This window comes from Xiphophorus couchianus, chromosome 20 (genome assembly GCF_001444195.1).
Source record: "Xiphophorus couchianus chromosome 20, X_couchianus-1.0, whole genome shotgun sequence".
Classification (NCBI taxonomy): domain Eukaryota; kingdom Metazoa; phylum Chordata; class Actinopteri; order Cyprinodontiformes; family Poeciliidae; genus Xiphophorus; species Xiphophorus couchianus.
The window spans coordinates 10226356-10242564 of NC_040247.1; the positions used below are offsets into that span (position 1 = coordinate 10226356).

Sequence of the window (16209 nt, forward strand, 5' to 3'; positions counted from 1 at the left end):
CACCACTTGCAGTTATAATGAGTGTCAAGAAGAAAAAAAGTCACCACAGACTTATAATTAGTAGAGTACACAGCAAGCACAGAGCAAAGGTGTGAATGAGTCAGATGAGCTAAAGCGAATCATGTAGTGGCAGCATCATGCTGTGGGGTCATAAACCAAGGACAGGGGAGCTAGTGTTGTTCTGAAGTTGGATGGAGTTAAGCACATGGAAGTGAATACAAATAGTTGCCAATATCTTTAAAATTTTTAATTTATAAAATGAAAAATTATACAAACCTAACCTGGCTAAAATGTGTTCTGAGTAATTTATTTGTATTAGTCTGAGAGCAGAAAAGACCATCATTAATCCAAAATAACCAAATAGACCAGTGCATCAAAAGTAATGTTTTGGCTATAGTGTCTCAGTGTTCTTTTAACTTAAGTTGATAAATGTCACACAGTGGATGTGGAACTGCGAATCGAAAAGAGAGCAAAAAGAATAAAAATGCCAAAAATAACCATATTGAAGTATTTCAGCTTTCTTCATATTTGAAATCATTTAATGCCTAAAGTAAAACTATTATGTGGCTTTACAATGGAATGCACCGTTTGCCTTGCAGCAAGGAGGTCCTTGCTTTGTATCAGGGTTCATTCTGCATGGAGTTTGCATGTTCTCCTCATGCATATAACATTTGGTCAATTAAACTTTTACTTCATTTATTCAGTTTTTTTCCTTATTCTTGATTCACTGGTAAAGCTTTACGTTTAATTCATTTTACATTAATCTGTGCTGCTCTATGCAGCAGACTCTGAAGAAAGGATTCTGTTGGTGTCAGCCATCTCACCGGACATTTATCACACTGAATATATGTTAGTAGAACATGTACAATATGGTTTAAGCAAATTAAGCCCCGATTTTATCTCTGTGACTACAAAGCTTGAGCATTTCACTGTAAAATGAAAACATTTGAATGACCTTTGATGATACAGTGGTATATAACTGTATCAGTACTCCTACTGATAATATAACAGGAAGGTGGTTAGAAGATTTGCAAACAGTACGTCAAATTCAGTGCATCAGTGTAGAGCTGTGTCTTTGTGTTGCATGTAAAGATAGAATGATAATAATGCAATTCACAGTAGCTTTGAATCAAGTGAAGAACAACTTTTAATTCAGCTAAACGTGGAGCTGAAAGCACAGTGTCAGTTCCCACTTAAAATCTGAATGTCAATGTGGGAAAATGTAAGGCCTGCTCACAGAAAAATGAACAAAAATAAAAATGATTTGCAAATGGAGTTTCATCCTTTCATGGAGTTCATGAGTTGCAGGAATATTTAGATCATTCCAGGAACTGTCTTGCATGTTATTAACATTTTGTCTGACTTACGAGTTTGCTAATGATCAGGGGCAGATTATCTTTAAACAATGTATTCCTATGTCTGATTCACACTGAGATTAATGTTTCTTTAATATGATTATATAAAAAAACATAATTTATTTTTTAGTCATGAGAGATTTATGACTCAAGTCAAGAATTGCAGTTGACAAATGCTGATGTTGGATAAAGGTGAGACCACTAGACTATTGTCTATTAGAACACAAATAGAATAGACAAAATGTAAAATATTCTGAACCTGGGTGTTCATTACCTCACACAAAAATAATATCCACTGATATACTCTGACTCTATTTGAGTCAGAGTATTGTGCCCTGGGATCTGTTTCACTTCTTCAATGAGTATACCACTCATCATGGAAACATGTTCATGCACCTGTGATGCCTGTTGGGCAGACGTCTCATTCCTAACATACTCCAAAGCTCACAGTGACTCTTCAGTACCTCCTAGACATTGTGACGTTTTGCAGCTGTTAGGTGGAAAGAGATTCCTCCTGGACAGATAAATTCCCTCTGACATCCTGTTTTTGTTGTCACAGCCTTCTCACAGAGGGTCTTGTTAGCTACAGTTCATGTATGTGTGTGTTTGAGATAGGCATACAAAAAAATAACTCAACAAGTAAAGATCACAGAAGGCCAGAAAAGCATCCCACTCTTTTCCTGCCATTGTTTCATCCCACTGACCCTCAAGAGGTTCCTTTTTGCTACGCCTCCTGAAAATCTATATGGCAAGCCAGTGTAGCATACAATAACACGACAATGGTATTCCTAATGACCATTTTAGATATCAAAAATGAAATTGTTCCCAAAATATATTAGTTATTTCCAGTCAGAATTCCAGGTACCCCTGCTTCAGTGTTTTAAGTTAAATTCAAAACAATTTCAGATACCCTGGATACTATTTCCTGTACTCAAAATCAATATTTCAGGCACCTAACATGTTGCTTGGCTTTAAATACCAATGAAAACATCTGAAAAATATGTTCATTTTGAATATTTAACTTATGATTTGTAGACATACAAAATGGAAATTTCTTCTGATAAATTTAACAAATCAAATGTCCTTGATATCTGAAACTTCACAAGTTTGGTGCCCCTTCACCAAACTTGTGAAGGGGCATGTAGCACATGACAACTCATCCCAACCTCCTTTTATTTCATCTCACTAAAGGAACTATTTATCTCACATGCACTCATGACAGCTACATTTCAGTTTATTTTTCTCGTAAAGTATTATAAAAATACTCAAATCTCACACATAATGTGATTTAGTTGGGCATTATTTCTTTGCTCAGAAAAGCCTTTCTTTTTACTAATATATTATGACTTAGCTTGCCATAGATTTCAGCTTGCATTCCCTCCTACGACAGCTGTGTGTTGCCATGGAAGTGGAGAACATGCCTGCAGATGATGGCATCCCCTGCAGGGAGGCACTTCTGTAAGATGGAATACAGAAATCCCACATTGAATACATAATGGTTTCAATGTGGGATTGAAACCATTAATAAAACAACAAGGAGAGATTAAGTGTGTGGGGTCACACTTCATCTCCTGGTTAATCTCTTGGTTGATAATGTGTAGCTTTATTGTTGCAGCTCACTGGTTTACATCTGTGTATGCACTGGAATGTTCTGACATGTGTCATCATAAAACCAAGATGTCAGCTGACTGAAAACCTACCTGAAATATTCAGTTCAACCCGTGCTCATAGTCAGGCTCTTTAACAGTCAAGTTCTAAAACTCAATAAATCACCAATATGTCACAATCAGGAAAACAGTGGGTCATTTGCAGTGCTGCAAAATTGCCAATGCTTGATTATGTGTGCTTTAAGTTGTATTTTTAAATTCCTTAAACTCTTCAGTTTTGCACCAGTCAATCCAGGAAATGGTCCAGACATCTGTCATCTTGCTCATGCTGTCTCATGTGATTATTGCATGTTTATGGTTGGAAAATATTTTTTTGAAGACTGTAACAAACTGCCAACAGGTAATAAAAGCTACTTTTGTTTGGAAATATGAATTACTCATCACTGCCTCACTGTAAATTGCAGAGCAGAAATAAATGCATCCAGGTAAAATCTCTAACAGCTTATCATTCATTCACTTTAGATTTTTTTGAAGCTGAAAGTTTACAAGCAAGAGGTTTACCAAGAGAAGGGCGCTTACATAAATATGCACACAATAGATGTTATTCAAGTTGTGCAAGCAATCCTTGCTATATTTGACTAAATCTTTTTTTCATTCAGAGTAATATCCTGCAGTGGGATTAACCCTGATTTGAATTGGGCACAAAGTGCATTGGTGGGATGTGACCTCAGCAGCTCGGGGTATGTTGACATTTGAAAAGGGAATTATATGATTTCACAGTGATGTAGAAAAGAATAATGAACCAGTCCAATAGAATTTAGACTGCTTCTATGAACTCATGAGATACCATTAGTACACAGTGAGTTCCTTTCTGAAACCTTATTTTCTTTTTATTTTAAGGTGAAATCTTTAACTACATGTTGCAAGATAATACATAAGAGGGGGAGAACACCTAAAACAATGTATTTTAAGACATGGTTGCAAGGTAAAACAGAAAATGTTTTTGAAAGATGATTTATTGACATTTTTCTGAAAATAGGAAATACATCAACACTTCTCCTTCATTTAGCTGCTCCTAAAATTATAAATATTTGAATTCGATAAACAATTTTTATGCTCTAATGTTTTCGACTTCACAGGCTGTGAATACAATTCATATTAAACGTGGCTCATGCTGAAGTAAAAGCTAAATGTGATCATTTAGCTTTTTTTTTTTTAGCATTTAGCATTTAGCTACTTGCATTGATGCCACAGTCTGCTGTATATTCTAATTTCTAGTTTTTTTCTTTTGTCCAATAGCTTACTCAAGAGGCAGCTCAGTGGTTGCTAGGCAAAAACTGGGCGACACACTGTAATAATCAGTACAACTTTACAATTTTTGTTACTGTGTTGTAACGTCACACTTGCGCCCTCTTCTGTCTCAGTGTGTATCCTGCAGTTGATATCTAACCCCTGGTTTGTAATTTTTATTAAAAAAAAGAAAAAGAAAAAAGAAAGGGCCTCAAATGTTAGTATCGCCAGATCAGACAGAAAAAACAATAGCATTATTTGCATCACACTTTAAAATGACATGAACAGACGACCTGGGTCGAGTTTTATAAAGCAAACAAACAAAATGTAAAATTTTCTGCGTGTAATTTCACCATAACTCCAGCAGAGAGAGTCATTCCTTCACTTTGTGCTGGTGACAGTGTATATAAAGATAGGTTAAAACACACACAGACACACACACACCCACACACACACACATATACATCATATACATATATGTGTGTGCATAATGTACATGTATATGTATATATATATATATTCCAGCAACAACAAAAGTAACTCTTGACTACAGTGAAAATGGCACACTGAAAGCACTGCATTTTGGAGAACGTCAAACTCTCTGACTCTGGTGTTTGTTTTTTGTTTGTGATAAAAGAATCTGTACTGAAATAGTTTCAGCACAGATATATATATATATATATATATATATATATATATATATATATATATATATATATATATATATATATATATATATATATATTAAAAGCCAGTTGGATAAACTAAAGAACTCATAGCGAGCATTTTCCACTTTATGAAGACAACTTTTTTCTATAAAATAATTTCTCTCTTTCAAGCTCAGAAGCGGGGGACGTTCTCAAAGCTTTATTGAGCTTTGGAACAACCCAAACTCCATCTAAAGTTTGATATTATTCTAAAAGATAATTCAGTGCACAAACTTTTGAAAGTGTATTGCTACATTTTTGAACACTGAAGTAAAAAGTGGATAATCTTAGTAGTCTGCAAATACTTTTGATATTAATGATATGTTTTAAGTAACTGTATTATCTGCACAGGAAGCACAGGAAAAATGGAAGGCTGGTGTTAGTAAGAAAAAAACATCACAGCATAATGTGGTTTACAGTAAAACATTTCTAAGGAGAATAAAACTAAAATATTCTCCAGAGATGCAATGTTGTTCCTTGCAGCGTGACACGTGGTACATGGATAATCACTGCCTCTGCAACACGATGAAGAGGCACTGAAACGCTCTTTAAGTGGCAGAATCTGAATGCGGCACACTGAATACATACAGCCTGCAGGTAGTGAAGAAGAGCAATTCTCCAGTTGTGCTGCTCATTTGAAGTTTAAGCTTTTATATTGTTATACAGTCTTATATCTCTCTGCATGACTATCTTTGTATGCCAACAACATACTGATGTTTCTAGAGAAAATGCTCACAGTATAGTGTAATACTGAGATCCCTGTGCTCAGGAAAATATACAGAATGTTTTTAATAAAATTATCTTTGACAGCTAGATGAATCAAAGTATTAAAGTCAATTACTGTGCAGCATTACAGGAAATAAATTCATTACGTTTTTCCACATTAATTTATAAATGGATAAAGTTTTAATTCAGAGATGTGCAGTTCATAGAGTAAACTGCATGTATATCTAAATAATTGTAAAATCAAGTCCAAAACAGCAACAGCATAAAGCAAATGCCTTTTTACACTTTCATAAACATTTGCTCACAACCACATCCTTCTTACTACTAAACATACTTGCATAAATACATAGAAATATAGATATATGTATTTAAGATAATTTGTGTATACAAAATGTATATACCTCTATATTCAGATATCTACATACTGAAACTTATTGTACATATAAACTCCAGAGGACAGTTAACTGACGTTTATCCACCTGCCTGTAAAGTGAATATTGCATTTTTGTCACGAGTTTTGAATTGGGTCATATTTGAGCACGGCCGATGATTCTAGGCTCCATATCATTATTTTATTTCATATACAGAAATTTTTCAAGTTTATATGGAGAAAAGGCTTTTTAGAAAATATCTCTCCCTGAAGAAGTTTCACATTTTCATTCTCTATGAACAAATAATATTCGAACATTTACAAGGAAGATATTTTTCGTGGCTTTGATAATTATTGCTGCAGATTATTTTATGAATTTTACTGTACATATCTGGATAATTTGAATCTCAGTTTATTCTTTTTTTCATTCAGGCTATTTTTGTTTCTTTCGGTATTGTTGTCCTTTATTTGTTGAAGGTTTGTTTTTCATTTATTACTGATTAGGACTCTTTTTAAAAGATTTTGATTTTGATTAAACTTTTGCCTGGATAAATAATAAATATAACCAAAAGAGAAATCAATTATTCTCCAGGCACATTCAGTTTGGCACATTCACAGTTAAATGTTGAAGCCTCTCTACTAAAAAAAACAAAAAAAACAAAAACTCTTCTGCCTGCAGAAAATAGTCCCCCCATTGGAGCTAAATGACAAAGTGTGCCATTTGCAGCTGTCAAATTTGCATCGTGACAGCTCAGACACTAATGTGCTCTTAAAGTATATAAAGCAGAAAAGAGCTTTCTCACATAAAACAGAAGCTTTTATGTTTATTACGATTAACTTAGTTGGTTATTTTGATTGTTGTGCAGAACTGGGCACAAAAATCTTGTTGGTACAACCTGCATTTTAGGTTTTAATGAATTACGATGCGCAACATTTTACCTATATTTTCAAATTAAAATCAGTTTTCTTATGTTTGGTTACATGACCTGGCTAACTGATGAGAAAATATACACAGTCTATATCATGTTTGTACATGCCTTTATATTCTAAACAAACCCATAAGAATAAGGTTAGTAAAACATGGAGGTGATTGCTGGTCATCAATTACACCTGATCCAATCAAGCTCACACAGCCCATATCTGAGGAGGCTGCCTAGTTTGTGTTTTCATTATGAAAATGAATTTTGTTATTTGTCTTTTCTTTTCTTGCCTTTTCCTTTTTTTCCTTTTCCAGCTTTATGAATAAGTTCAAAATACAAAGTCATGGTTTACAGCCGTATGATTTGCTTTTGGTGGATGGTGCAGAAAAACAGCAAAGGTACAGTGCCAACATTTTCATCATGCATAATCAAATGTAAATACACAGATATATGCATTCAGGATTTGTACATAATAAAATAAAATATCATTCATAACTTTTTGAATGAAGCTATGAATGATAATACAAATACACTGTTAAAAATTGCAAAACAAAAAAAACAACAAAAAACCCCACCTTGAAAACAAACAAACAAAAAACCAAAAACTTAGATTTCTCCCAGGCTGTGTAGTTTTGATTCCGATGGGCCTCAGCCTCTTAGCAGTTGGGAGAAGATCAAGCAGCTCTTCCCATATAGTGGGGGGTCAACCTAAGTCTTTCTTTGCTGTCATAAAGTCTTAGTTACAAGTCCCATAAGAAAGGCAGATTGGATCCAGCTGAACTACATGGAGCATCCTTTTGTCTTTGACATTTGCAGCAGTAGACTCGACAGTGATAGATGAGGATGGGATGGACTCAATGATGGCTGCTAAAAAGTGCACAGTAATTTTATTTTTCAGGTGGAATTTTTTGCAGCTTCTTGAAAATACATCCTCTGGTGTGGTTTTTTTTCCTCTTTTTTTGGACAAAGGGGCTGAAGTCCAAAGATGAAGTCCTGAATGATCCCAGTATTCAACAGTCTCCAGTGAGGAGTTCCTGACAAAGGTAGAATCATAAGGATCTAAGTTCTTCTTAAATTATCAGTTACTTTCACTTGTTGACTACATAAAGCTCCAGATTGTGCCAACCTTCATATGTAGGCAGACATATTCCCACCTGACAAGAACTTTAGGTGAAACATCAGTGAAATTCAGGCATTTAAATAACTAGAAGTGCTTGTATTCAGCAAGGGTCTCAAAGTCCAGTCCCCAGGAGCTGATGTCTTGCAGCTACTGAATGTGTCTGTGCCACAACATAACTAAATCCAGTAATTAGAACACCTGCAGGAACCCATAGAACTGGACTGCATGATGTGGAAGTAATTTAGTCATCTGATTCTGGTGTGTTGGACCAGGATCACATTTAAAAGTTACAGGACACAGACCCTTGGGGACTGGATTTTAAGACCTGGGTTAAGTACTAGGTAACCAGAATTGAGAGAAATGAGTAAATGGTTTTCAATGCAGTTAAATCTAGCATAAATATTTTCACAGAAAAACTTTGTGACTCCATGAGCAAAGTGGGAATTAGGTGGGACTAATTAATAGATAGAGATAAGCTGTGAAGAATGGGGAGCTGAAATAAAAAACAGAGAATCTGAAGAAAAATAAACACACAGAAAGCAGAAAAGATAAGTAGAATGTAATTTAACAAAACAATGACTTAAACTATTAAAACTAAACAAACAGCAAATATACTCAAAACAATTTTGATTCTAGACCTATGCTAATAAAATACTTCAATATTTTATTGAAGTATAAAACTGCATGTGGGAAGATACACTGAATATTGATTCCTGGATCAAAATATTTATTAAAGAATAAAAAAAGTTGAGGTCTCTCAATAAAGGGAGCTTTTAGTGCTGCGTAGTGAAAACAGAAAAGCGGCCATTTGTTCACTTGGTATGTAAGACATGCTGTATGCCATAGTCAGGGGTCTCAAACTCCAGTCCACGAGGGCCGCAGTCCTGCAACTTTTAGATGTGCCTCTGCTGCACCACACCTGAACAGAATAATTAGGTCATTAAGGCTCTGGAAAACTGATCTACACAAGGAGGAGGTCATTAAGTCATTTCATTCCAGTACCCGTGGCACATCTACAAACTGCAGGACTGCGGCCCTCGAGGACTGGAGTTTGAGACCCCTGCCATAGACGATGACGCCATAACATTTTCAATCAGCAACATATTACACTAAACCAGGACCAATGCCCATTTGGAAAAAAGGGAATTGTAAATGCATGTCAGTACTGCAGTTTATAGGCCATCCATCCATCACACTGCTCACCAATAAACTTTGTGCAGAAAAATCAATAGAAATTGTTGGCATCAAAATGTTAAGCAGTGCAATGCATAAATACCAATGCTTAGTCAAATTAATTTATATTATAGCATTAAAAATAAAACATTAGTTTGAGGAAACTGCTTTAGAGCTGAGCCAAATAAAAGGTGATGTAAACACTGCCTAATATTAGGTGGATAGTTTAAACAAGTTTAAGTCCCAACCACTTACTATTGCAAAAAATGACTTCATACATGTGCTGAGATGAGACTACACCACTGGACCTGCAGTCAATCTATAATAAATAATCAATAGGGCCACAAAAAAAAGCAATTAGGACAATGGAAACCTCTTCAAACTCTGTAGTGTTGAATTATAAACTAATCTGAAACAATTAAACTTAATTAGGCTGCTGATCTCCCAAATCACAGTAATACCATGTTGCTTCAATGAAAATCTCAAGTTCCCTTTGTGTGAAATCGTGTCAAGGCACTGAAACCTCAGACTTCTCTTTGCTTTAGAAGAAGCAGGTTGAAGTAAGTGGGAGCACCTTTAAAATGAGCAGCGTGCTCAAATGTAGTTTACATAAGGAATGATGGTCTCAGTGATTGATGTGTAGTTGATCTTAAAAAGATAAAGGAAGAAAAGAGCCTGCATCATCTTCATGGGGTCATTAGTACCTTTAAGCTTTTCCACGACAACTACTTGAGCTCATACATTTTGGTACTTGGAGGCTACAAAGGCTGAGAGAAAGACTGAAGAGTGGATTTTTACAGATGTGTATCATAGAATTAAAGTTAAAGTTATCACAGAATTAAAGTTAATTACCGTAATTAAAGTTAATCTCTCATAAAAAGCCCCTGAAACAGAAGTTCTGCAGCATTGTGGCAACTTTTTATCTCAGTCCTCTCTTTGTTCACCTGAGTGTTCAATATATTCCCCTTTAAAAGTTCATTTCATAACTTTGTGGTGATTTTGATCAAGCACGTGAGCAGGAGCAAAATCAGCCAACCTTAAGATTTAAGGAGATATTATTATTTCTTAAAAATAATTACTTTCTTTCTGGGAAGATAGAAATGAGTCTGATCATTGGAGTGAAATGATCAGTTAATCATAGGATGTTGATTAAAAAAAATGGGGAGAAGCAACACCAGGAAGGTAACTAGTTTGAAAAATTAGCACATTACGTATTTATACCCATTATTCCCACTTTTCTCCAATTATTCTGATGTTTGTGTGGTGGTGTCCACTGGTGTTTGAGCAAAACAAGGCAAAGTTATATGACTTCTGTTTAGGATTTAAAAATCTCAAATAAATATCTTCTACTTCAAATCTTTATGCTGACATAAACCAAATATTTCCTGCTCCTGGAGAGAAGTGGGCCAAGTGCAAATCCATGAAATATGTAGGAAGTAAAGTCTTGAACCTGCAGACCACTTCCAACTGCTCTGGGACCTTGGGAATTGGGTTTAGGAGGAGATGGTAAACACATATGAACAATTATGTTACTCCATCAATTGTTATAGCTGACCTATATACACCTTAACTCACACAGTGAGGGACGGGAGAACTTTTTTTGTTATTTTTTCTGTGTGCTGAATAAAATGCTCATGTTTAATTTTCTGAGACTGAGATTCATAGATATCTGACATTGTGGAGTCATCCTTCAAAGTCTTTTTAGGACCTTCATTTAGTCCTCAGACAGACACTTCTGATATATTCGTCTCTACAGAGCTGCATGAAGTCACTAAATGATTAATAATCAAGAGAGAAAGGGAGGAAGAGGCCAGTTATGCCGCCTCAGAGAGTATAAAAATTTTATTGTTTGTAGATCAAAGATCATTCTTTCCAATGAAAACTTCATCTTAGCAGAAGGTAGGTCTGGACTGTTAAGCCCTGGAGTATTATCAGATGGACTTTCTGTAAGAAATTTACAGCAGAAATGAAAGAAAATTAAACTACGCCATCTGAAGTTTTTGCAGCATATCTGTGATTTTATCTGCCTACTTTGTAAAATGACAATGAAATAAGTACATTTACTATACCCTCAAAGCATCTTTAAATAAAAAACACAGCTGAGCAATATATGATTTTTATATGTGATCCACAGCCTTAGACTGATGAGTGTTTGATATATTACCAGTAAGAGAATGTAAATGGGGGGGAAGTCCATTTAAAATAAAATACTTATAAAGGAAAATACATATATAAGTAAAAGGACAGTTCTAAAAGTGGGAGAACATTTCCCAATACTAAAAATTGCCCTATTTTCCTTTGCGACAACCAGTTTGATGCATTTAATTGTCATATTTTGTTTGATGGTAAATCGTCTTTAAGAAAAATAAAATGAAAGCAACAACAGAATTGCAAACTTTATACCGGCACATCAAACTGAAAGCAGTTTGACTTCCCAACAATCGTAACAGCTGCATCCTGCTATCTGTGGCGTACCATGGAGGAGTTAATCAGAGAGTTCTCCAGCCAGTTACTTATTAAAATGTTTTGCAACACTCTTGGCTTCAAGCTAACGTTGTTTTGTTCTCATATGTTCCATTTGAACTTAAAGTCAGAGCATGTAAGTTAATAGTTGGAAAAACACCTTGAACACCTCCCAAATGATGACATTCCAACATCCCCCAGTCCCCAAATTTATCTGTATGATGCTACACTGTTTCCTATCTTGATAGATATACAGATGTTTTGAAAAGTACATGGTTTGAGTAGCTATATTTGAGGAAATTCCATAATCCACACATTTCTAAACTGTCTGAGGCTCTAACGTATCTGTTGTCAGTTTTTTTTTTGTTTGTAAAATTGCTGTCAAATTTTGCATTAAAACAGATCATCATCATTTCAGGTTTTTTAAACTTTATATGCAGCCACACCCTACTCATCTACAGTCTGATAACTTTAAGTGCAAAAGAGATTAAATCACCCATGTATTTTTGACAGCCTTCTGTGGTAAGACATGGAGTATATCCTGCAGTCAAAGTAATATTTTATAATATTTATTTGGATCACATTTTTCAGGCTTTGTTTATTAAATATCTGTGAATTTTACAAACTCCCCCTGAATTTGACTTTCAGAGTAAACACACACACCTCTCTCTAGACACTGCTGTGAAAGCAGTGGTCAGTCAGCTACATTCAATTTGTAGTAGGAACTTGAGAAATTTGACTTCTGACTCAAACAAGTCAACTGGAACAGCCTCCCTGAAGTCAAACTACTCACTTGGAAAGTCTGAGAATTTTTCAAATGCTGACTTTAAGATCTTGTGTAGCTGCTCTTCACATCAACAACAGAACACTGCGGTTGAAAGATGTTTATTTTACGACACACACTTATAAGAGTACATCTAAAATCAATGCTACGTGTAGCGCCTGCAGCTCTAAACTGTCTGAAAAGTGAAAAGTGGTGTTTGCATGTGGAAGTAGCTTAAAAATTGTGCTTGTCAGAGGTAAAACAAACAATGGCAACTTGGATTTCACCATGTTGGAATCCCAACGTTTTTGCCTAAGTTAACTGGAATGTTACTCTGGGATTCAACTTCTGCGGTAAATGGGATGTTGCATTAAACACATCAATAGTTTTGTTTCCAATCCCAAAACTCAGAAAAAACATCCAGGTCGGTAAAAATGTAATTACTCTGACCCTAACTATTTTTAAAATTGCATCCTGTCAGTATAAATGCGTTTTTGTAATTATTATTGTTTTATTTTCAAACCTAAACACAAAGAAGTAATTACAAAAAAGACTGTGTGAGTTTTTTCTTCCTGGGTCTCTCTGAGGGGTGTGTGGCCCCTCTAGGTGCGCTCCTGCATGTCTCTGGAGCTGCAGCCGCTCCTCAGTCTCCTCCTCCCTCTCAGCCCCGCCCCCTAGGAGTGACTTGAAACGAGGAGAGGCAGAGACCCTGCAGACACGCACACACACACGCCGACACACACACGCGTACACACTCTGAGCTTCTTTTTTTTTTTTTTTTTTTTTTTTGGTCAGCAATACCGTGTCTTCTCTAACGGGACAAGTTTAACCCTGGTGGATAACGCCGTCCTTTCGGCTCGTCCAATGTGAACATCTTCACCCGGACTGAGGTAAGTGCAGAAATTCAAACATGCTGCCAGTTTTTTTTGTTTTTTTTTTCAAGGGGGTGAGCTGCGGACTGGTTTATAACTGAGGGAAGAAGCTGTGGTTTTTTTTCCCTTTCTCTCTAGAGGAAGGCAGGCTGGAAGAGGGAGGCATGTCCGGCTTGTTGGAAACAGTTTCGGATAGCTCACTTTGTCGTCCTTCGTGGGTAAACAAACGGTTTATCAACCTGTAGTTAAGCCGGAGAAAAGCGCCGCTTCCGCTGCCTGTTACATTCAGCGGCACGGTCTGAGATTAGCAGAGCGGCTCTTACATCTCCTCCTTCATACTGCCACTACGCCACTGTACTGTTACACATGGCTCTGTCTGCAACAACTACAATATTTCCCCTGATGCTGTGAAGCTCTGGATTGCTGGGACGGGTAAACGCTGTTTGAAATGTTTGGAGCTGCACAAATAGTTCACTTTTTAAGATGCTGACCGCTCATCAGCTGGATGTTTGTTTTGTTTGGTTTTAAATTTCAAATCTTCAACGGGGGAGCAGAGTCGGGACAAACACTCCAAGTTGAATCTAATTCCTAGTGTTATCTATGATTTTACTGCTTTAAGCTATATTATTTTTTGTTTCAAACTTTATGATTTGGAATAAAAAGCTAGCCCTAAAAGCTACTGTAAGTTGCTTTTGAGAACTTAGTATGAGAAGCACCAATCATATCGAGCAATCCTCCTTGGCCGCCTCTGATTGGTGATCAGCTGGTCAAATGCTAAAATAAAAAAAAAGTCCCAATTCTTACTCATTATATTCTGTCTATAGCGTCTTGCAATCTCATACGTTTTTCAAGTTTAATACAAATCTGAGAAAGACTATGAAGAGCTGCAGGGCGTTTAATGTTGTGACGATGAAATTGGTTGCATTTAGCCCACATTTCCCTAATTTCTCTTTTGTTTCTGTCATTATGATATTGCACTACACATCAAGATCGTGGTTTGTTAGGATCTGGATTTTTTTTTTAATCATTGCTTTTGAAAGTCAGAGAGATTTCAAACTGCTGAAACATTTTTAAGGCATGCAAACTAAAGATGCACGATTTGAAAATGCTAACCATGTGTACATGGCACATCCAAACTCTCCTTTGTGATTGTCATATTGATATTTGATAACCTATACAGTTCTACTTAAATGGAAATAATCCTGTAATCTTCTTATTTTCTGATGGACTCAAAACTGCATTTTTTAAGTAGCTGTTGTACAATTTGCTTTTTTTTTTGGCATTCTGTTTTAATAAAAACAGTAATTAGAGTCAAGTAATTGCTGAATCACAACTATCATTGCAATGTTAGTGTGTGGAATATCACAATGGACACAAACAACTAGTTTGATCCATTTTGTGGTACACTATTATATTTCATGTGCTGTGCATTGAATCACTGCTTTGCCAATAACATATTTGGCCATCTGGATGGATAGTTCTTGTCCTTTGTGTCTATCCTCCTAATCTACAGCTTAGTGACTGAGATGCTTCAACAAACGTTGACATAAATTGAGTGAAGAGTTTAAGTCTGTCATTATCTCTCAACATGACCTTCAGTGTCTTTCTACCTTATTTCTAATGGTTAGTTGTCTAAAGTTTCTGCTCTTGCGACACATGATTGAACATCATAGGGTTTAGTGTTTTGATTTTCTTGAAATAAAGATTCAACAGAAAAGTTTCCGAAGAAAACAGCATCTATCTACACGTCAAATAAAAAAGGCACTCACTGTGCATCATCACAAAGAGCTAACTTCTTCTGCAGAGGATAAGTGTCTGTGTCTGGCTGGTTTGTGTGACAGACCCTTTTTGGCTGTATTTTAAAGCTGCATCTCTTTAAATGCTGGCTGCTGAAAGAGACTTGCATCAGTTTGTTTCTAGAAACAAGATGTGAGACAAACAAGTTTGAAAAACAATGTGAAAAGAACGGAAAGTGTTCATTTTTACAGTCAGTGATGGTGTATCCCCAGTACTCTGGTAAGTAGTTTTACCACTCTACAAACCAGCAACCTTAAGCATGCCTCTTAAGGGTCCAACCTGACAGAGAGTTATGACATGCAGGTTATGTCATGAAAACCTCAGACAGCCAACTTCAGGGCTGTAGAAGCTATTTAAACTTAATATAGGCTCAATAAAAAAGGTTTAAATGCAGTGAGAAACTACAGGCAGCCATTTCAATGAAATCACTATAGGACTGATTTCAGTTTTAAGAGCAGCGATTAAAACTAAATGAATGGATGATTTAATGTCTGTAACATTGCCCTTTTTATTTCACATTTTAGTCGACCATAAAGCTGAATAAGGCCCTATAAAATGTTCCTACCTCAATTTGTTTCTATGCAAAGTAATTTTTTCTGTTATTTAAAGCATAACCATGAAAAAGGGAGTATTTAAATAAAAATTTCTGTGTGACCTCTAAATATTGGAACACATTCTTCAGTTTTTTAGCCATTGCATACAATCTGTGGACGTTTTCACTGATCAAAACAATTTATTTTGTTTTAGAAATTACACATATAAATGTTAGACTTTTGTTTTTTTTTATTTGTCTTAAATCAAAGATACTTGCAGGAGTGCTGGAATGGTTGCTTTTGCAGTTTATTTGATGTTGCATGCAGACTTAAATCCAGTTGATATTTGAATAACAGAAGTTGTGCAACTGTGGGTGGGAAGTTGGTTGCTCTAATTATCCTGTCATCTTGAAAACATTGCGGTAGAACAGCATTTCTAGGGCTAAATAAAATTTCCTTGTCCAGCTTGCACCCTAGTGCCTGCAGGTTACCAACTGGAACACTGAATCAAAG

General features: G+C 35.8%; 1 protein-coding gene across 2 annotated transcripts in view; it reads left to right on the forward strand.

The window, feature by feature from the left end:
* Window positions 1-13241: 13241 nt before the first annotated feature.
* Window positions 13242-16209, forward strand: part of ppp1r16b (protein phosphatase 1, regulatory subunit 16B) — an 88279-nt gene continuing 85311 nt past the window's right edge. For both annotated transcript variants that reach the window (XM_028003809.1, XM_028003810.1), the window contains exon 1: window positions 13242-13384. The gene's annotated coding sequence lies outside the window, so the exon portion shown is untranslated. The remainder of the gene's footprint in view (window positions 13385-16209) is intronic.